General features: G+C 38.4%; 1 protein-coding gene and 1 long non-coding RNA gene across 7 annotated transcripts in view; one reads left to right on the forward strand and one right to left on the reverse strand.

The window, feature by feature from the left end:
* Positions 1-21,796, reverse strand: part of R3HCC1L (R3H domain and coiled-coil containing 1 like) — a 204,127-nt gene extending 182,331 nt beyond the window's left edge. For 2 of the 6 annotated variants that reach the window (XR_011436702.1, XM_014733204.3), the window contains exons 1-2: positions 20,845-21,192; positions 3,570-3,676 (exon numbers count right to left, since the gene is read on the reverse strand). The gene's annotated coding sequence lies outside the window, so the exon portion shown is untranslated. Of the gene's footprint in view, positions 1-3,569; positions 3,677-20,733 lie in introns of all 6 variants that reach the window. The other 4 variants (XR_011436696.1, XM_001501230.6, XM_070261425.1 and 1 more) reach the window with 4 other exon arrangements.
* LOC138923285 (uncharacterized) lies at positions 503-16,869 on the forward strand. The gene is made up of 3 exons (XR_011436707.1): positions 503-575; positions 2,350-2,446; positions 16,782-16,869. It is a non-coding gene; the product is annotated as an uncharacterized lncRNA (long non-coding RNA).
* Positions 21,797-22,770: the final 974 nt, after the last annotated feature.

A 22,770-nucleotide genomic window follows, 5' to 3' on the forward strand; every position in this document is an offset into this window, starting at 1 on the left:
TTTAGCACAATGCTCCTTTAAGGATCAAGAAGCCTATACCGAGTGCTACAGAAGCCTTTCAAAGAAGAATAATCTACTTAACAAACATGCTCAGGTACCTAAACTGCATTCTAATCTATTATTCTTATGATACAAAAAGAAAGATAAATGTTGAAGACTGGTAAAAGCTAACAGTAGGTAATGGCATTTTCTCACAGTCAAACAAATATTTACTAAGTGCACATATTGTACTGAGATCTATGCTAGAGGCAGTGGAGAATGTAAACTAAGCCTACAAGTAATAAAATGGTTTGAACCACATGAATAACGTAGCCTCCCCTTTAAGTTGTCTCTATTTGGGAAAATAAGAAGATTTTCTTTAAGTTGTTTTAAAGTAGTATATAAATGATAAATAAAGAGAAAAGCAGTAAATGATAAAAACACAGAGAAGAGACATATCACCAAGGGCCTGGAACGGTTGAAGAAGACGTCATAAAGTAGGTGGAATTAGAACTCGGCCTTTGGAAGCTGGCATTGAGAGAGAGAACTCAAGGAAGACACTCCAAGCAGAAAGCACGGCTTGAACATATGAAGAGGTAGTATGTCAAAAAGTGTTATTTTCGAGATAGTTGTAAAAACTAGTCTAGCTAGAGGCAAGGGTTCAATGTAGGGAAATAGTGGAATATTCGGTCAGAAGGACTGTTTTCAGCCTGGAGGACCTTCAGCACTAGGTTTAGGCATGTGATATCCTAAGCAATGAAAAGTTGAATCTAGACCTTACAGACAACTCCTGAAAAGTGATACTATTACAGTGTCTTCCCTTACCCCATTTGCCCTTTCATTTACCCCTGGCATCTTTTTTAATATGCATCATCAGTGTAGAGGCACTGAGATAGCACACAATCTTAAGACTGACATCTCTCTTATGCTTACTTAATCCAGTGGTATCAATGACCAAGCTGTAACATATTAACCAAAAACAAGGAATAGGACCAACAAGAGAGAGAGGCTCTAAAACAATGTACCCCAAATCTAATCTCATATTCAGAATTAGACATTACGCCTAGGGGAGTAATCAAATACATTTACTAGGTATAATCATAATCAGAGAAAGAATAGAACCAAAGTTTGCCCCACATTAAATTCTACTCCACAATCCAAATAATATCCAGAAACTCATGCCTTGAGGTCCGATGAAGATGGCTATAGTTGGCCAATTGTTTCTGAAATAATACCATCTGGTGGTATGTGTATATGTGTGTACAAAATCTAATAAATAAATAAACAACAGGATAAAGGCTTTGTCTGAGATAAAGGCCTAGTCATTCTGGATCCAGATATGGTAAATGGCCTTATACCAGTGCAATAATTCCTGGAAAAGATAAGCCCAATCCCCATTACTCTGACTTTTATAGTCTCATTTCCTGGCATGAAATGATATTGCTACTCTCTTCAAAACTTTTAAATCTATCCAATCCATACTCTCATCAATATAACATTTAACCTTACAGTTTTGACGAGAGAATAAAATACTAACACCTTGAAAAGAAAAGTGAAACACACTATTTCTACCCTACCAAAACCCACACACACACTCTACCTGTTTATTTCATATTTAGCAGAGCTAACGAGAATAGCTTCCATCTGAATTGCCCACAGAACTGAGTTGCTCTGCTCCTCTCTCATCTCTTCCCCTCCCCATCCCCTCTAAAACTTACACACAACCACCTCATTCTGCTGTCCACCTTCCCAAAATGCTGCCCAACACTCAACAGGCTGTCACAGATTGTTAGCACTGCGTTTGGGGACTTGAGAAGCACTCTTGTGGGACAGCACAGAGTATTAGTACAGCATTTTCCCGGACACAATGTCACTCTTTATAGCCAGTTGCAAATTACTTTCTTCTTAAAAAATAATACTTCTAATAAGACAGGCACAAGGAGATTTTAAATAACCAAGATTAAAATTCACTTTGGTTTGCTCTGAGAGCTGGGTCATTTCAGAGCTATGTACGATGAAACCCCATGCCTCCACTTAAACGAGCCACACATCCCATCTAGCAAACATCTGAAGTCAGCTTCTGATGCTAACAAAAGCAAAGAGACTATCAAAAAGAATCTTTCTCCTTTTTTCCGTGCCTATAGCTCCTCATCCTTAGATTCTATCTGAGACAACATTGTTTAAGCTCAGCTCTCCACATCAACATTTATGTCTCACCATGCCTTGCTGTGCAAAACCATTTAAAAGACAATTCTGCAAATCATCAGTATCATTTTATTAAGTTTTCACCCAACTTTTGCCATGTGTTTCAGCAGCACACAAGTACAATTATCTTCTGACAGTTGCTGTTACTGATTCTCTCGTTACCAGTAAAGCCTTCACCCTACACATCAGCCTCCCAGTTGCCACTGGTTACACATGAGAGCCAGAAGCTGGAATAAACTGAAAATATCATCAGAGGATGCAGGTAAGAAAAATCTCTCACAAAATAGCAGGTCCTATCAACTTACTACGTCTTCTTGGAAAAAAATTTTAATTGAAAATAAACACCTATAGAGTAGTATTAAAAAATCAGGGGCTGGCCCCATGGCCAAGTGGTTTAGTTCACGGACTCCGCTGCAGGCGGCCCAGTGTTTCATTGGTTTGAATCCTGGACGTGGACATGGCACTACTCATCAAACCACGCTGAGGCAGCGTCCCACATGCTACAACTAGAAGGACCCACAACGAAGAATATACAACTATATACTGGGGGGCTTTGGGGAGAAAAAGGAAAAAAAATAAAATCTTAAAAAAAAAAAATTTTAAATCACGGGGCCAGCCCCATAGCCGAGTGGTTAAGTTTGCATGCTCCGCTTCGGCAGCCCAGGGTTTCACCAGTTCTCATCCTGGGTGCAGACGTGGCACCACTCATCAGGCCATGTTGAGGCGGCGTCCCACATGCCACAACTAGAAGGACCCACAACTAAAATATACAACTATATCCTGGAGGGATTTGGGGAGAAAAAGCAAAAAGAAAAAAGAAGATTAGCAACAGTTATTAGATCAGGTGCCAATCTTTAAGGAAAAAAAATTAAAATCAGTTTTACTAGATAGCTAATTATCTTTCATTTCCAAGTTCTTCGATGGCATTATTCATTCATCTTTGTTATGCTTTACTGAGGATTCAGTGACCATCTATTCTTCCTAAACCAGTTCATCAAACCCCTACAATAACCATGCATCTTTGCTGCTCCCTATGTGAACAACAGGGAAGCTAGAGCTTGACAGGAAGAATGTTAATTCTCCGTTTTTACAGAGGCAAGAGACTGAACAGAGCAAAGCTAGTAATCCAAGTTTGAGAATTAATTCCAATATTTAATCAGCTCCTGTTCTCTCTATAACAAACACCAAAATTAAGACAGTCAGTGACTAGAAGCAAGAAAACCTTTAAAAGACCCTAAGTCTTTCAGGAAATTGCCACTTTCAAACTTGTTTTACATACGAGTTACAAAATAAAATGACACTGAAGGAACAAAATATAAGCAAACATTTAGAATACATAAACAATATTTCTAAAAAATATGCATAAGTATAGTTAACTGACTTACCAAATAAGCGACATTTATTTTTTGAATAATAAAACTCTAGAACATGCAGATAGACTGTCTGAAGGCAAATGGTACAAAAGCTCCCTTCTGATGGACAGCAGCCTCACCTGGAAAATAATAATAATAAAAGTTATTTTTATAAAAATATGTAGTTATCACTTCTTTGACACCTGTCTGTGCATTCAACTTTCATTATCTCACTTCATGATACTAAGAGTTTAACACAGTGATTTACCATAGAATGTGCAATGAAAATAAAGACACACAAAAATACTTTTTAGAGGCTAATCAACAAAAAAGAATATGGAAATGTCATCTTCTCTCATTCTCAGTCCTCTGAGAACTAGTCTGAGGGGAATGAAATGCCTATTGACTGTCACTAAAAATGAGATAAGAAACAAAATAATACAGATGATCAAAAACAGAAAAAGATGTTCAACTTCCAGTCATTACTGTAGTTCTAACTTATAGGATGGCACATGGTGGATGCTCAATAAGAATATGCTGAACAGATGGTTGAACACACAGATAAAAAATAAACCTTATCTTGGGGCTGGCCTGGTAGCGTAGTGGTTAAGTTTGCGTGCTCTGCTTCAGGGGCCAGGGTTCACAGGCTCGGATCCCGGGCGTAGACCTACGCACCGCTAATCAGCCATGCTGTGGCAGTGCCCCGAATACAAATAATAGAGGAAGACTGGCACAGATGTTAGCTCAGGGCTAATCTTCCTCAAGCAAATAAAAGAGAAAAATTGGCAATATAAGTTAGCTCAGGGCTAATCTTCTTCAGCAAAAAAATAAATAAATAAATAAATCTCATCAGTTAACAAAGAAAAAATAAATCACATCAGTCAGCAAAGAACTGCAAAGTAAATACACTCTTTTTTTGCCCATCAAACTGGCAAAGATTAAAAAAAGAGCAACTCTTTCGGTGAATGTAGACTGAATAGGGCTCACACATTGTTAGCGGAGGTATACATTTTATTAATATAGAAAGCATTTTAACAATATTTCAAAATCTTTTATAGATCAAAGGGCCTTTGGACCAGGTAATTCTCCTTCAAAGAATTTATCATAAGGAAATAACTGAATTCTACAAGGATACTTATTCCATAACCATTTATAATAGTGAAAACTTATAAACAACTTTAATGTCCATCTATATGGGCCAGATTAAATAAATTATGGTATATTATACTATGGAGAACAATAAAGATATTTTAAAAAATAATGTAGCTCTAAATATTGATATAAAGATCTAAAAAAGTATAACTTTTTCAAAAATGGAGAATTTAACAAGAAGCGTACAAAATCAATATAAAGAAAACTTTAAAACATTCCTGAAAGACACAAAAGTAGATCTGAACAAATGGAAAGATGTTCCTTGTTCTTGGATAGAAAACTCAACACAAATCAACATGATACAGATGTTAGTTCTCCCTAACTTATAAAGTTAATGTGATCTCAACAAAAATCTCAATATGAGTAAGTTTTTTTAATGGAAACAGAGAGCTGATAGTAAAGTTCAACAGAAAAATAAACAAGTATAAGAATAGCCAACAAAACATTAAAAATGTGAAAAGCTAGCCCCTCAAACAGTATCAAGCATCTCTAACTACGACAGTGTGATAAACAGTGCAGGATCAGACAGACCAGGGCAAAAGAAAACAAAGTCCAGAAACAAAGTCAATGGAAACTTACTATATGACAAAGGTGGCATTGCAAAACACTCAGGCAAAACTGTACTTTTTAAAGAAAATATGCTGGAACAACTAATTAGCATTTGGAAAAAGATTAACTCACAATATTCATTAAAAAAAATCCAAATGTTATCAGGGATCCAAATCTAACAACTAAAATCATACAAGTACTAGAAGAAAGCTTATGTAAATTCTTCTTTAACCTGAGTAAAGGGAAGGGTTTTCTAAATATAAACCAAAATTCAGATGCAACAAAGGACTGAAAAACTGGACTACATAAAATAAAAGCCTGGGGATGGCCCAGTGGCATAGTGGTTAAGTTCACGGACTCTGTTTTGAGAGCCTGGGGTTCATGGCTTTGGATCACAGACCTACACATTGCTCATCAAGCCATGCTGTGGCAGCATCCCACATACAAAAAATAGAGGGAGGGTGGCACAGATGTTAGTTCAGTGACAATCTTCCTCAAGCAAAAAGAGGAAGACTGGCAACAGGTGTTAGCTCAGGGTCAATCTTCTTCACCAAAAAATAAATAAATAAATAAATAAATAAAAGCCTAAACACACACACTCCAAAGTCAAAAGACAACTGACAAACTGGGAGAAAATATTTGTAACATATATAACTTATAAAGAGCTAATATTCCTAATATAGTTTTTAAAACTCTTAAAAGTTGAGGGAGGAAAAAAATCCAAAAACCTGACAGAAAAATTTTTTAAAAGATACAATTCACACAAAAAAAAGATATTAAAATGACCTTTATACATTTGGAAAGATGTTCAACTTCACTACTAATATGAGAAATGAATATTAAAACTATATTGAGGTGCCATTTCTTACCTATAAGGTTAGCAAAAATTAAAAAGTATAACAACACAATCTGATGGTGACACTGTGGAGAAACTAACACTTTCCTACATTGCCGGTGGGAATTCAAATTTGTACAACCCCAAAGAAAGGCATTTAGCAATTTTTAAGAAAACTATATAGATGCCTTTAGAGTTCTGACTCAATCGTTCCATTTTAAGAATTTACCCAAACAAACAAAAATATATATGGACAAGATTAGTCATTGCAGCACTGTTTGTAAATGCAAAATACTGAAAACAGCGTAAGAGAATGGTTAACACCCTCACAACAGAGTACTGTGCAACCATAGGAGGAAAAGACAGAGGGAGAGGGCTAGCTTTATAAACTGATGTGGAATGGATTCCAAAATATATGGGGCTAAGTGAAAAAAGCAAAGTACAAAAGAGTATCTATAGTATGCTACCTTTCATCTAAGAAAGAAGAGCAAATCAGAAAATATACATGTATCTCCTCATTCCTGGGAGGAAAAACACACAGGAAGGATAATTCAAAGAATGATAAGATAGGTTACCTACAGAGGGTGGGTGGAAACAGGGTGGAAAGGACAGAAGAAATGGGTGACACTGCTCTGAGTATGTATTTTTTACACATTTCTGACTTTTGGAACCATGTTAATGTTTCACATATTCAAAAATAAATAAGATTGAATAGGATGAGGAGAAAAAGTTAGAATACAAAAAGAACTGACCTGTATTTCAAATGACTAAATAACCACATGAGGGAGGGAAGAATGCTGAGGAGAGAAAACTAACGCTAGTAACTCTGAACATGGCTTTTAGATCAGCACTGTCCAAAAGAAACAGAATGGGAGGCACATATGTAATTAATATTTTCTAGAGGCCACACTGAAATAAAAGTAGGTGAAATTAATTTTATTAATATATTTTATTCTATCTTATGTATCTAAAATATTTCAATACAAAATCAACATAAAATTATTGAGATACTTAAGATTCCTGATTTCATACAAAGTTTTCAAAATCTAGTGTATATTTTACACTTACAACAAATCTCAATTCACGTAGTTAGTGGCTACCCTATTGGACAGTGAAGACAAACCATATGCCCTTAGGCTAAAGGAAAAAGCTATCGACAAATATTGAACTCTATGTACTAGGTATCTTTTAAACAGTGGTACGAGTTAGCAATTCTATTTTCCGATATTTAGGATTGAGCCAATAAGTAAAAACACGAATAATGGGGCTAGGGTTCTCACTGTTGGAAGGAGCTGTGAATACAGAAGGAACGAAGGACAGAATAAACCCCGTAGTGTTAGACTGTAATCACAGGTATCTCTATCAACGCACCGCTTTCAGTAGACAAAGATGTACATGTGTGCTCACACACACACGTCACATCAACTTCCTAGACACCTGCTGAGAGGGCCTAGAAGCAATGACACCCAGCTGCAATGAGGACATCTAGAGTCTGGATCCTGGCTTACAAGGCCATTCTCTGCTAAAAGGACAAGAGCTCCTTGAAGAAATAACTCATTCTAGGGATCAAGCTTGGAAAATGCAAGATGAGCCCAGAACATCTTGTTGTGGTAAAAAGTTAGGAAGTACTCAAACAATAACAATTGCAGGCCAAAAGAAGACAATCAGCTTGAAGGGGCTCCCGTTGGCCAAATCCGGGACAGTGTCAAAACAAACAATGAAATAAAGTATCATTATAAATAAGTGCAGAAGCAATGAGGAGAATTAGAAAATCACCATTTAGGAATCATGAAAATGATTCAGGCAGAAATCACCAACGGATACTAACATTACTGAGTAAAAGTTCAAGGAGTAATAGGCTATTATTTATAAAGTCTCAAAGCATCTTTTCAAAAATACCTCAAAATTACAAACAAAATGTGAATGTACTTAATCCCACCGAACTGTACACTTAAAAATGGTTAAAATGGTAAATTTTTTTAAGTATATTTTACCACCAAAAAATTACAAAAGGAAAAATAACTTTACACTGGAAAACCTGGCAGACACTTCCTTAATGAAGTGATCCAAGATCACATTACGAGTATTTCAGCATCCTGTGCCTCCTGACATGATGCCCTGAGAAGCGTAACATTACTTCTGTGGTACTCTTGCCGGAAATAGATAACCTGAATCCTATCACGAGGAAACATCAGATAACCCCAGATCATAGGCATTATACAAAATAATTGGCCTGCACTCTTCAAAAATGTCAATGTCTTGAAAAAACAAAGATAGACTGAGGAAATACTCCAGATTAAAGGAAACTAAACAGATATGACAACTGAATGCACTCTAGGATGTGAAATTTTCTCTTGTACAATAGTACATTATTGGGACAATGGGTGAAATTTGACAAAGTCTGTAGATTCGATAATAATATTAAATCAATGTTAATTTCCTGATTTTGACAACTGTACTGAGGTTACCTAAAAGCATGTCCTTATTTTTAGAAAATGCACTCTGAAGTATTTAGGTATACAGGAAATTCAGGTATACGTATACAAGTTTTTAGGTATAAGTCTGCACCTTACTCAAACGATTCAAGAAATAAACATTGAGAGATAAAGAGAGAGAGAGAGAGAGAAAGGAAATGTAGTAAAGTGTTAACATTTGGAGTATCTGGGTGAACTTTCTGTACATTCTTCTAACTTTTCTGTAGTGTGAAATAATGTCAACGTAAACAGAAAAAAGATGTTAGCACAGTACCTGGCACATAATCTGCAATCAAATAAATAGTAGCTTTAGATGTTAAGGAGAACATTATCTCTATATTCTGTGCAAAAAAATCATCCTGACTCAAGAGATTTATACTTTCATGATGGAAAAAAATGGGGAGGAGCAAAATAATACATATAGTATATTCCACTTAAACATATTTGCACAAATACACAGATAAATGAAGAGAAAAGACTAGGAAATATACACTCAACAGTTAATAGCAGCTAGCTCTGAGTAATGGAGTTTGCTAGCTTCCTTATAATGAAGATGAATCGTTTTTATGTTTTTTTCTGAAAATTACTTTTAGAAATTAAAGGGCTAGCCCACAATCAAGGAAGCCATGACATCCTTCCTTTTCTATCACAGTACCCCCCTCTCTGGAGACCTACATTTAGTCACTGTATTTGAGCACCATATTCTGTTACTTTGCCTTTCATATATTACAATTAAAATGATCATGTGGTATCATTTCACATAAAAATATTCCAGTTAGTTTGTCAAATCATTTCAGTCTTGCGGGTTAAGAGAGTGGAATGGACATACACAAAGAACTGTGCTTCTTTCCAAAATCCTACTAAAATAACAGTACAGTCTTTTTTTATTTTCCAAGACATAAATCAACAAGGATGGAGAGAGCAGAAGAGGAGGAAAAAGTAACAAAACTTCGGAAGTTGGAACATACACAGATGAATGCTAACTGTATAGCAGATCCTGGAGAGCCAAATACAAATCCAGCAGTAGAGAAAGCTGAGACCCAAACCAATTTATAACCAGAAACCCGCACAAGGGTCAGGAACTGCCAGCACCATCTCTGGAACTGGAAGTGAAGTGGGGAAGGGGCAACAGGTGAAAGCTGTTTGAGGAGTAGTTAGATCCTTAGATCCCCTCCCCCTCCCTGAAAGAAGACTTGAGGTTATCTCTGCAGAATGTAAAACAGATGATCTCTAGTTTGGGGGCTGAATAGAAGTGCAAAGGTCTTTAAAACTGAGTGATTAAGTGAGCATACTGAACACTAAGCTCTACTGCTCCCACCCCCATCCCCACACACCAAGCTCCCTGCAAAACTCAATATAAGGGCCCTCCAGGTACCTACAAATACCCAGCACAGCATAAAACAGACACAGACATGCACCAAGGCACATCACTGTGAAATTTCAGAATACTGGGGACAAAGCAGAGATCCAAGAAGTTTCCAAGAAGAAGGTCCAAACAAAAGAAGATTCATGTTGGCTTACTACTTCCGAACAGCAACAGAAGACAACGAGAAAAAAACTATGCCTTCAAAATTCTAAAGAAAAGTATTTCTAATCTAGAATTTTACACTCACCCAAACTATATTAATCAAATGTGAGAACAAAAACAGAGACATTCTGACATGGAAAGACTCAAAAAATTACCTCCCATGTACTTTCTTAGAAAATTACTAGAAGATTGAGCAAACTCAGGAAAAGACTGATTGTTCGTAGCCATGGTAAAAAGCTGCCCGGAGAACCAGTTTTAAGTCCACTCAATTGATAACGACAACTTACCTCAGCAGCTACTCTTTCACAAGCCAACCAATCAGGGACAGATTCACTCCAATAAACACACCCCTGAGCAGTAACCAATCAACAACGTCATCCAAATAAAATGCTTCTGTACATGATGTTAACCCACTTCCACCTCTTAAAATCTTCCAATCCCTGAACTCCATACTCCCCAAAAACACTATGTAATATTAACAATCCAGTGTGTTTAGGGAAATTATACCTGATGAGATATTCTGGACAGAGAGTGATGGTCTCATCATCCTTTGGCGCCAAACAGGGAAATAAAACAAAGACAGACATGGGATATGGAAAACAGGATATCCAACACAAGAGAGAAGTGAAGGAGTATTGGTGAATGGGGATTCCAGGACAACTGTGCACTAAAAGTAGAAGGCAACCAATCCAAATTGACACACGAATGTTGAAGGCTATCATCCCCATGCTCTCTGCCACACTGACATCTTTTTAATCTGACACAACTACTAGAAGATGTGCTCCACCTGAGCAAAAGGGTTAATGAAGAATGAGGAAGATAAAGAATTCCAACAACACTGGGAATCAAAACCACAAGGAGAGAAAAGTCTAAGGATGACAACAAGGGAAATCATTCCAGAACTGTGCAGAAGGCCCAGGTAGCAGGCCCAGAAAGGAGGACAATGAAGGTCTCCAGAAGAGAAGTTTCCAAGAATCTCTTTTTTCAATTGAGGTCACATTGGTTTATAACATTATGTAAATTTCAGGTGTACAGCATTATATTTCAGCTTTTGTATAGACTGCACCGTGTTCATCACAAAAAGTCTAGTTTCCATCCATCTCTATACATATGTGCGTGCTCCTTTATCCCTTTTGCCCTTCCCCCTCCCCTTCCCCTAACCACCAATCTGTTCTCCATATCTATATGTTTGTTTTTTTATCTTCCACATACAAGTAAAATCATACAGTATTTGTCTTTCTCTGTCTGACTTAATTTCACTTAGCATAATACCCTCAAGGTCCATCTGTGTTGTCACAAATGGCACGATTTTGTCTTTTTTTAATGGCTGAGTAGTATTCCATTGTATATAATATACCACATCATCTTTATCCATTCATCCATTGATGGGCACTTAGACTGCTTCCAAATCCTACCTATTGTGAATAACCCTGCAGTGAGCATAGGGGTGCATATATCTTTTCAAATTAGTGTTTTCATGTTCTTTGGATAAATACCTAGAAGTGGAATAGCTGGATCATATGGTATTCCTATTTTTAATTTTTCAAGAAATCGCCATACTGTTTTCCATAATGACTGCACCAATTTGCATTCCCACCAGCAATGTAGAGGGTTCCCTTTTCTCCACATCTTCTCCAACACTTGACTTTTTAATAATAGCCATTCTGACAGGTGCGAGGTGATATCTCACTGTAGTTCTAATTTGCATTTCCTTAGTAATTAGTGATGGTGAACATCTTTTCATGTGCCTGTTGGCCATGTGAACATCTTCTTTGGAAAAATGTCTGTTCATATCCTCTGACCATTTTTTTTTCCCCTGAGGAAGATTCACCCTGAGCTAATATCTGTTGCCAATCTTCCTTTTGTTGTATGTGAGCTGCTGCCACAGTATGGCCAGTGACAGAGGTGTAAGTCCACACCCAGGAACTAAACCTGGAACAGCAAAGCGGAGCATGCCGAATTTAACCACTAGGCCACCAGGGCTGGCCCTCCTCTGCCCATTTTTTTTATCAGGTTGTTCACATTTTTGTTGTTCAGTTGTGTGAGTTCTTCATATATTTTGCAAACTAACTCTTTATTGGATATATGATTTGCAAATATTTTCTCCCAGTTGGTGAGTTGTCTTTTTGTTTTGTTGATGGCTTCTTTTGTGCAAGAATTTCTTTAAAAACAAAGAAAATTGGAACTGATAGACTACTGTGACTGATCTTGTGGAAAAGTACACTGAGAGGCTACTATTTAAGACATTATCAGCAAATAAAATTTGCACAGGCTTAATAATGTAAACACAGCAGTAACTATTTTATTTAACCAAATATTGTCATATAAGTAAATTGGGAGGCTAGGGGAGGAGTAGCAGTGGTCATAATGGTTTAAAAACAGTAAAATTTTCTCTTTCGTAATAGAAACTCAATATATAATGAACAAATTGGTAAATCAAAAGACAGCATTACACATATATTATTTAAAAATATGGAGAGGCCAGCCTCATGGTCTAATGATTAAGTTTGGCGCACTCCATTTCAGTGGCCCGGGTCCAAGGGTTTGATCCCAGGAACAGACCTACACCACTCTTCAGCCATGCTGTGGCGGCAACCCACATACAAAATAGAGGAAGACTGGCACAGATGTTAGCTCAGAGCTAATCTTCCTCAGAAAAAAAAAATACGGAGATATGTAAATGCCAGGAGAAACAGCTTAAGGAGTTGAAAGTGGTTACCTTTAGGGAAAGGACTAGAGAGAATGGGAGAGGGTGGGACAAAAACTACTCACTATATTTTTGTTATAAACCACTTTTTTACTATTTGACTGTTTAAACTGTCTATTTTAAACTATAGATCTGCTGATAAAATATGAAAAACAGCAACATATGAACATCTTATCTTAAATATACTCTTCATCATTCAAGAATATATAAATAAAACATTTTCAACTGAAAGGGACAAAAAATCCTAGGGAAAAAGTTCTCCCCTTTTTGTTGGAAGACCCTCATATTTCCAATACTGAAAGAGCATAAACATACAACATACAGAAGAGCTTTAAAAATAAAAAATGTTAAAGCAAATTAACAATTGAGTGGAGAGATTTAAGTAATTGTAATACTAGGAAGACTGTAGGTCTGACCTTACAAATTCATTAATGATCAAGAAAGTGCAAATAACACATTTAATTAAATTTGCTCATTTATCTATTTTTGGAAGTACAATTAACAGCAGTGAGAGAGAGCAGTAATATAAAAGGACAGAGATGGATTAAAAACATTGGCCAAAACAACCAAATTGGAGAGTGGATGGAAGGCTAGGTAAAATTATAGGCTTAAAACAACAAAAAAAGATACCAGAAACTTATTTACCATCAATTTTACTGCACACTGTTGCCATGCGAAGTAATTTTGGCCAACACTAATATTAAATGAGGATATATGTATACACACACATACACATACATATATACACATAATATTTTTCTTTATGAGACTGATAATTCTAATTAAGCAAGGATTCATGAAGGTATTAGACTCTAAAAACAAAGTACTATTGACACAATTTGACAAAAGTAGTTTTACACTCATAGTTTCCTAAGTATAGAAACTCTATCAGGGATTACCAATAATTAATTAAACTGTCCTAAAGACAATTAACTCTGTTATCTACCCTTTATTCTTCATCTAGCTACATTTGGATCATCCTCACTATTTCTGTTCTTTATACCCAGGCACTGACCATTCAAAACAGTCTATATTCCCCAAGTTCTCTAGCAGGAGTATGGTTCTGTGACTAAGTTTTATCAATGGAATATGAACATAAGTGGTATATATAACTTTCAGGAAGTATCCTTAAAGGGAGGGAGATGTGTTCTTACTCTCTTCCTCCTTTCTGCTGGTTGGAATGTGGATGTAATGGCTGGAGCTCCAGTAGCTATCTTAGACCCTAAAGTAACTTTGGAAAAGAATAGAATCCATGCACAATGGAGAGACATAACACCATGACAAACAATACCAGTCCCAGACTACTTCTGGAATTCCTGACATTGAGAAAAATACACTTCTATCATGTTTAAGTCTCTCTTACTTGGTTGCAACGAAATCTAACCCTAATGAATATAACCTCTATACTAAAATACACTCCTTGTTTTCTTTCTTTCTCTAAACAATCTCCCTCTGCTCCTTTGCTGACTCTTTTTCTGCCTCCCACTTTCTTCCTACGAGTATTCCCCAATATTCCATCCTTGGTCTTTTCTGCTCTAGGCCAAACATTCTACAAAATCACATCTCTATAGGTCTGACTGAGCTCTAATTTCATCTCCAGCTGTCTATCATTCCACTTGTACAAGACATAATTATACAGGAACGTAAGTGATTTTTAAAACAAACAAAAGAGATAAACAAAGTGGTGGTAATAGCAATAGCAGTAGTTTGTTGTGATGGTAATAAATAGCTAATATTTACTGAGCTCTTACTATTTGCCAGCTATTGGTCTAAGAGCTAACCCTCACAACAATCCTATGAAATAGGCAGTATTATCACCATCCCCATTTACAAACAAGGAAACTGAGACCCAGACAAGCTACATAACTTGCTCCAGACACATAACAAATGTACTAAAGAAATCATTCAAACCCAGGCTCTCAAGAACCCACCCTCTTAACCAGTACCCACTAGCACCTTATTCTAAAGATGCTATCACAGCTTAAAACTTTTCAAAGCTGTCCTCAGCAACCACAATAGTCATTTAAATATCCTCTATGGTGATAAATTTCATGCCTCTGAAGACTAATTTTTAGAAACTGCCAAGTATCACTTAGAAACAAGTATGGTAAATAAGATGAGTGATCAAGCAAGATAACACTGTTCTGGGGACAAAGGATATGACCACCAAGTAATGAGATTAGTTTTCTTGTACGGCTCTACTGGTTCTGAAAGCAGTTCCAAAAGACAATTCCAAAGAATATCAATTTGCTAGAATAAATGCATTGCCTCAAAAATGGATTACTTTAAAAGGAACAGCATTCATTTACTAAGTTCTTTATTTTTAAAGCATGAGATTTTTAAACTACCATTTAAATTATCTAATACCTAAAACTCATATTAGCAATTGAACTCATTATCGTTCTCCCTAGATCCATCTGAGATCCTTTCCCAACGTAACTATCAATGGTACCACAATACACTTGACATGCCAGGCTCAAAACTTTGAGGTATTCTGATTCTTCCAGCTCTTCTAACCCCACCCTAATTGTTCTTCCTCCACAAGAGCTATCACGTTTTCTATTTCCACATTATTCTATGACTGTACTATTGAAATACTCTCCAGCCACTCCCTACTTGAGGTTATCACACAAAATTGCCAGTACAACCTTTCAAACTCTCCTTTCATCATATGACTTTCAACAGAAGTACTGTTACCTATAGGATCAAATCTAAGTTCTTCAGGCTAGCTTTCAAAGCCTTCCATTAATTCTTCTTCATTATCCCTACACACATATAAACCCAACAAATCACATCTCTTTCCTACTCATCATCAGTAAAAATCATACCATTTGTGCAATACTGTTAACGTTTCCTTTTTGTCTTGTTCAGTTCACATGTTGTACTCTCTTTTGCTTCTAACTACTCTCTGTGTAGAATTTTTTTCTGTTCTTTCTACTCAATTTATTATTCTCACTTCCTTCATGATCGTCCTCTTCCATGAAACCTAAATAACCTCACATAGATACTCTGCATTTTGCATTCCTCTACAGAGAGATCATCCAGGAGTAGAACTGGAAGAACCTCAAAAACTGACCAGACTGGGACTTCTTTTGTGTATGAGTGATTTTCTAAGGAGAGGGTTAACTTTCATCAGATTATTCTGTCAAATACCTTGGAAGGTTCATTTGACAGCGGACAAAATGGAAGCCCAGAGATATCCTCTAACTTACCCTAGTTTTCAGTCTGGCAATGGCAAAACCAGAATTTGAACCCTAGTCCCCTAGGTTCCCAACCAAAGTAAATATAAATTTAAAGATCACTGCCCAGTAATATAATTCATGCTATGTTCCTGAAAGAGTGATAGACACTATTAATAAACATGTTATTTTTTTTTAAGAAAGCAAGATACAAAATGTACATACAATAGTAAGAGATTCCAATTTAAGAGAGAGAGAGTGTGTGTGTGTGTGTGTATATATTACATTAATACCCCACACAGGGAAAACAGTCACTTCCAAGTGGTGAAAATATAGCTATATTTTCAAATCCTACATAACGAACATGTCTTGAATTTATAATATTAAGAAATACTTAAATTAAAATTATATGACATCATGAAGTCAAAGATAAATTCCTCAACCTTGAACTCAACTGTCAGAGGCAAAGAAAAGTTTCAGGCTGCCCAAGGAAACAAACAAGCAGCACAATACAAAAACGAAACATCACGGCAAAAAGGGAAAGAATAGCAATGTCATATTGACAATATTGGTGGCAAAAACCAAGCGCTACATGGCTCCTGGGGCTTGTTCACTTTAGTACTTAATAAATCATTGGTTCTCACACTAGAAGAGTCAAGAGGCCTAAACTGTCACCGGGAATTGAATGTATAGAAAGATGAGCATGCTGACTTTGAGACAATTATTTGGGATGGTTGCAGAGAATTACCAATCATATAAACAAATCAAGACTATTTCTTTTCTTTCTGGGTCTTCTCCTAAAATGAAAATATGAAATGAAGGCGCAGAAGTTCTGGGAAGATTCTTGTGAAGAAAAAGTCTAGAACCACCAAAATAGGCTAATAAATTCATCTTTTCCTAAGTTTTTAATTCCACTCCAAAATCCCTTTATCAAAAACTCTTGGGGCCAGACAGGTTTCAGAATTCTGAATTTTTTCTCAGATTTTAGAAAAGTTAATATGGTAGATATTCTATATGTTACAAAATATTCCAACCAGGGTCTGGGTCAACACTCTGTAATTAAACACACTAATATGTCTGTGGAAAAAAGTATGACTAGTTATACTAGGTATGATAAAGACTACAAACCACCTTACATCAGTGCAGACTGGATTGTGCCGCCAAGTGAGTCTGCCACAAACTTCCTACAAACTTTCCACTTTCACAACAGTTGGAATTTCGGAACCATGGATAAGAAATTATGGACCTTAAACTAGCTTCATCGGAGAGGTGAGATTATCAGTGGATTTTATTTGTTTTACAAATGCTGAGAAAATGAACTCAGAATGATTATACAAACCAAAGTGACAAAACCAGTAAGTAGCAGAGCCTGGATTCAAACCTTGACTCCAAAGGTTAGGTTATCTCCACAATACAATACAGTCTCTCCAGAGCGTGTCTTAGGGGCATAGGACAATCAACAAAATATTCCTCTTCAGAACTATTCAGCACAGTCATTACTAACTGAGTATCCACTAGGCACACTTAGATGCTACTGCTGGGAATGAGCGTACCTTCCAAAAACTTCTTTTAAGTAAAAAATGGTCAAGGAACAAAAGTGTTTAAAACACAAAGGAAAAAATAACACATTATAGCATACAAAGTAGATTGTAATGCAAGTGACTCTCTGTTGTCATAGTTTTGTATACAAGTTTGTAGTAAAAACAGTTACCTCACTGATTCATAACTAAAGGTAAGCATTAAAACAGTAAAGCAAAGCCAAGGGATTCCACGTCAAAAAAGAGAAGTAAACGACAGCCATAAAAAAAGACAAAATCATCCCATTTGCAACAACATGGATGGAACTTGAGGGTATTATGCTAAGCAAAATAAGCCAGAGAAAAACAAACACTGTATGATTTCACACATATGTGGAAGACAAACAAACACATGCACAAAGAGAAAAGATTAGTGGTTACCAGAGGGGAAGGGGGTTGGGGGTGGGCATAAGGGGCAAAGAGGCATATATAAATAGTGACGGACAGGGGCCAGTCCGGGGGCACAGCGGTTAAGTGCACTCATTCCACTTTGGTGGCCTGGGCTTCACAGGTTCGGATCCCAGGTGCGGACATGGCACCACTTGGCAAGCCATGCTGTGGTAGGCATCCCACATATAAAGTAGAGGAAGATGGTCACAGATGTCAGCTCAGGGCCAGTCTTCCTCAGCAAAAAGAGGAGGATTGGCAGCAGATGTTAGCTCAGGGCTAATCTTCCTCAAAAAAAATGAATTAAATAAATAAATAAATGGTGACTGACAAATAATAATGTACATCCAAAATTTCACAGTTATAAACTAGTATGACTTCAATAAAATAAAATTTAAAAAAGAGAGTAAAGGAAACATTTCCTAAACATCTGAATCTGCAGACATCTTGTAGTCAATACAGCATTTGAAGGAATGAAAAATAGTATATTTTAATTCTTAACCCTAAGACTTTGCTTTGATCAACAAAGCAGTGTTCTCTATTAGGTTTTCCTCTTTGCTTTCTCTAAACTCTCAGTCCTTGCCGATACACATACACCAACGCCACTATCAGCACCAATCACTAGGTTTCCATCTTCAAAAAATGAAGGTCATGGGGCCAACATAGTGGTTACGTCCACATGCTCCACTTCGGAGGCCCAGGGTTCACAGATTCACATCCTGGGCACGGACCTATGCACCGCTCATCAAGCCATGTTGTGGCAGCGTCCTACATACAAAATTGAGGAAGATGGGCACAGATGTTAGCTCAGGGCCAATCTTCCTGAGCAAAAAGAGGAAGACTGGCAACAGTTATCTCCGGGCTAATCTTCATCGCAAAAAAAAAAGAAAAATATGAGGGTCACCAAGTCTTCTATAAGGACCCTACCCACTAGGCTAAACTTTTAGAGTCAAATAGTCTGGCTTAAAAAAACAATGCAGGGGAGGACAAAAAAACGCTCCATAAAACTATGTCCTAGTCAATACTTAAGTCATAAACATAGATAATTGTTCTGCTACAAGCCATAAAGTGCAGATGGAAAACAGCAGTCTCACTACAGGTTACAAATGAAGTACTAGTCCAACAGCACATCTCAACAACGATCTTTTCACAACAGCATTTCTGAAACCTCCAAAAGTGAAAAACAGCATAATATAATCTTTATATAAAATGCAATTGCTAAAAAAAGCACAAAACTCTACAATGTGAGAACCTCTACAGTATCTTTTTTAAGTTTATGGGTTAAAGATAACTATCCTCATTTTACAAACAAAAAAAATGGAATCTCAAGAAAATACTTTATCTAAAATTATCATCATCATTTTTTACCATCATCCTAGTCATCAATTACAACAGCAACAAAATAATGAGCACTTACTCACTTTAGGCACTACAAGACTCCTTATATTCACATCTGACTTAATCCTTATAGACACCTTGTGAGGTAAATTATCCCCATTTTAAAGATTAGTAAACAGGTTGAAAGAGGTCAACTAATTTGCTAAAAGTCACAGCACCAGAATTTGAACTCAAATTTGTTCAACTTGGTACATTACACTAATTCACTTATTGCCATTCTCTTTTGTCTTTTGAAACATGTTCAAGGATTTGTCAACCAATGATTTCAGAATAAATACAAGATTACCTAATTACTACACCTTCAAACCCATAAAGAATTGATTGTAAAATCCCCATTCTCTACAAGGGGGAAAAAAGACAAAAAGCCACCTGCTTAGAGTCTCAGAGCTTAACTGCCAGAAAAGAAAACAAAATGGAATATTGGCTACTTATATTCTGAATTCTAACTATAAGGAAACCCAGATTCCTAGCACATTTACCTAGAATAGGTGACAATAACCCCAATATTTCAGCTAGTTTGCACACACACAGAAAGTTAGCAGGATTATGTCAGAATCACAGGGAGGTTTAGCACGAGCTGTATCTGAAAAGGTGAAAAAGACGTACGACCTGCTGGAGACAGGCATGAGTTTATCTGAGAAACATTAAGTGCTTTCTGAGATCATGAGTTTATCTGAGAAACATTAAGTGCTTTCTGAGATCCTCGTATCTGTGGTGCTGAAGGTTCTAACAGAGCAGGGGGTAGACAGGTGTGTGTGTGTTGAAGAGATGGAAGTGTCCAAATTCTGGTGGATCTTAAAATCCAGATAAAGTTTAAAACTGACTCTACAGGTGATGAGGTCTTATGTCACCTCTTCACCAGGAACACGGCATAAGAATATGTGTACGACTCACATTCGTTTCCAAAGACACTTTCTCCCTACTTATTAACTCATCTGACCTTCATAACGACCATGATCATGTTTATGACAAGTTCATAAAGACACGAATGTGGTTTTAAAAGTCAACTGACCCGGAATGGAGACCGGAGAATAGTGAGGTTATATTTGAAACATGCTTTCTCGCATTATTACTTCTCCTGAACCCTACAACAAAACTGGAAGGCAGGCCGACCGGCCGGCCAAAGGCTACCGTCCCCATTTTTCAGATGGGAAACCGAGGCTGCGATAAACGGGCTGCAAAAGATCACAGGTCCAGCAAGTGGCAGACCCGAGACTCCTCCCAGGACATCAGACTCTAACTCCTGTACTCCTTCAACTCTGGGAGGTGACTTTACTGATAAACAAAACTTTAACCATCGGACTTAGGGTTTTCCGAGGGCGGCCCAAGAAAACCAGGAAGTACAGCCCCCTGCACAGACGGCTCACTCCCAGCCCATAGCCCGGGGCTCCGGGCAGCGGAGTGGACTCACTCGAGAGGCTCGCGGCCGGGAATCAGGCAGCAGCCCCGGGGTCGTCTCGGGGCGGCCTCAGCGGCCCACAGCCCCGTACCCCCGGGGGGTCGCCACGGACCCGCTAAGTACCTGTTGAAACCCGGGAAAGGAACGTCCCCTCCGCAGGGAGTATCTGGGGCTAGGGCCCAAAGCCGGCACGCAGCCGCTGGGAGAGCAAAGGGCCTCGGGAAGGTACCCCGCAACCCAGGACCCGCAGGGGTCGAAGGGCGGAAGCTTCCCAGTAACCCCCGCCCCAGGCGGGGGCCCGCCCCGCACGTCACGTGAGGAAAAAATACCGGTAACAAAGGGGGAAAGGAACTCTAGTCCGAGGGGTAAGGGGAGACGTGGAGGCGAGGAGCCCAGCTTGGGGCACGAAGGAAGGGAAGGACAGGGACGCGGGGCTGCTCGTTACCAGGGGCGCCGTCGCTCTCGGCTTCCGCCGCCGCCTCCAAGGTCTTGCTCTTCCGCTCGCGCCGCTGGAGCGCGCGTCAGGCCTCGGCTCCGCCCCCGTCGCCGCGGGGCCTTCTGGGGGCTGTAGTTTGCGCCAGGCCTAGGCCCCGCGAGCTGCCTCTCGGTCACGTTGCTGGGCGGGGGGCGGGGAAGGGAGGGTTCCTGGCGAAGTGGCGAGGGTGGGAAGATGTTTACGCTCTCTTGCTCAACCCGCCCCACTTCCCCTCAGCTAGAAACGTGCTCAGATGTCCTTATATGTCACGCAGTCAGACCATCCCCCTTCTCTTCACAGCCAAGTTTCTTGAATAAGGTAGTCTAAACTCACTGTCCCCGCTTCCTCCTTTGTCCTCTGTATTGCAGCTTCTGCCCCTGCAGAAAATGCCGTTTTTGCCATCAGTGTCCTTGTTGCCAAATTCTTTGGAGGTATTTTCCAGTCCTCTAACTTAAGGTTTAGGCACTATTTGACGCTGTAGGACATTATTTTCTAACACTATGCAGGTTTCCCTTCCTCCTTTCAGGTCATTCTTCTCAGTCTCCTTCAAGAATTCTTTTCCTAACTCCCGTCTTAAATATTGGTGTTCTCCAGAGTTCCAGGTAGTGGAGTGGGGGAGGGGACACTCCTGACCCTTCTCTCCTGTTCTCATAGTTCGTATTCCCAACTTCCTAGACATCTCTCTTCATTCACATACCACAGGCATCTCAAATACAGCAACTTCAAAAGTGAACTATCCCGTCCTCCCTAATCATTAATATTCACTCCAACCTTCAACCTAGATTCCTCCTTCTCTCTCACTTCCTCTTCCACCCATGTCCATATGGTCACCAAATCTCGTAGAGTCCATGTCCCGAGTAACTCTTCAATCTGTTCTCTCTTCATTCCCACTGCTAGTGATTTGACCCAGGCTCGCATCATTTCTTATCTGATTACTGCATCAGCTTCCTTACTGGTCTCTGGACCTCAGTACCTCTATCCAGTCTTCTCTACTGCCATCAGGCCCATTTATGCAAACAGCAAATTTAATCATGTCACACTGCTGGTAAAATGCTTTAAAGGATCCACTTGATTGAGTTTGGGAAGAAGAATGGAGGTGAATCCTTTGGGTGGCTTTTACAACATATGGATGCCAGCCCCACTACTCCCCTCACCCCCACCCCATCCCATATTGTGGCTGGGAGATTCAGAGAAGGGAGATTTATAGCAAATCATATTTTAGGATAGGTGGGCCTTTTTTAAAGTTCCGCAGGTGATTCAATCCTTCAATAGGATGAATTTTGGTTCATAATATGTACCAGGCATTGTGCTGGGTACTGAGAAAATAATGGCGAGCAAGACAGACCTTGTGGAGTTTTCATTCTCTTGGAAGAGGCAGATATTAATCAAATGATTCCATGCCAAAAAACAAAACCAAGAACAACAATAAAACACAATTACCAGCTGTGATAAGAATTATGCAGGAAAAGTAATCAGTCCCTTTCCCTCTGCCAAGTGCCCCAGCCCAGCTTGGGAATAAGTTTATGCTCCTCAGCCTGTCAGAGTCTCCCAGGAGCTAATCTGATCCCACTCCC

Source organism: Equus caballus, chromosome 1, assembly GCF_041296265.1.
Source record: "Equus caballus isolate H_3958 breed thoroughbred chromosome 1, TB-T2T, whole genome shotgun sequence".
Lineage (NCBI taxonomy): Eukaryota > Metazoa > Chordata > Mammalia > Perissodactyla > Equidae > Equus > Equus caballus.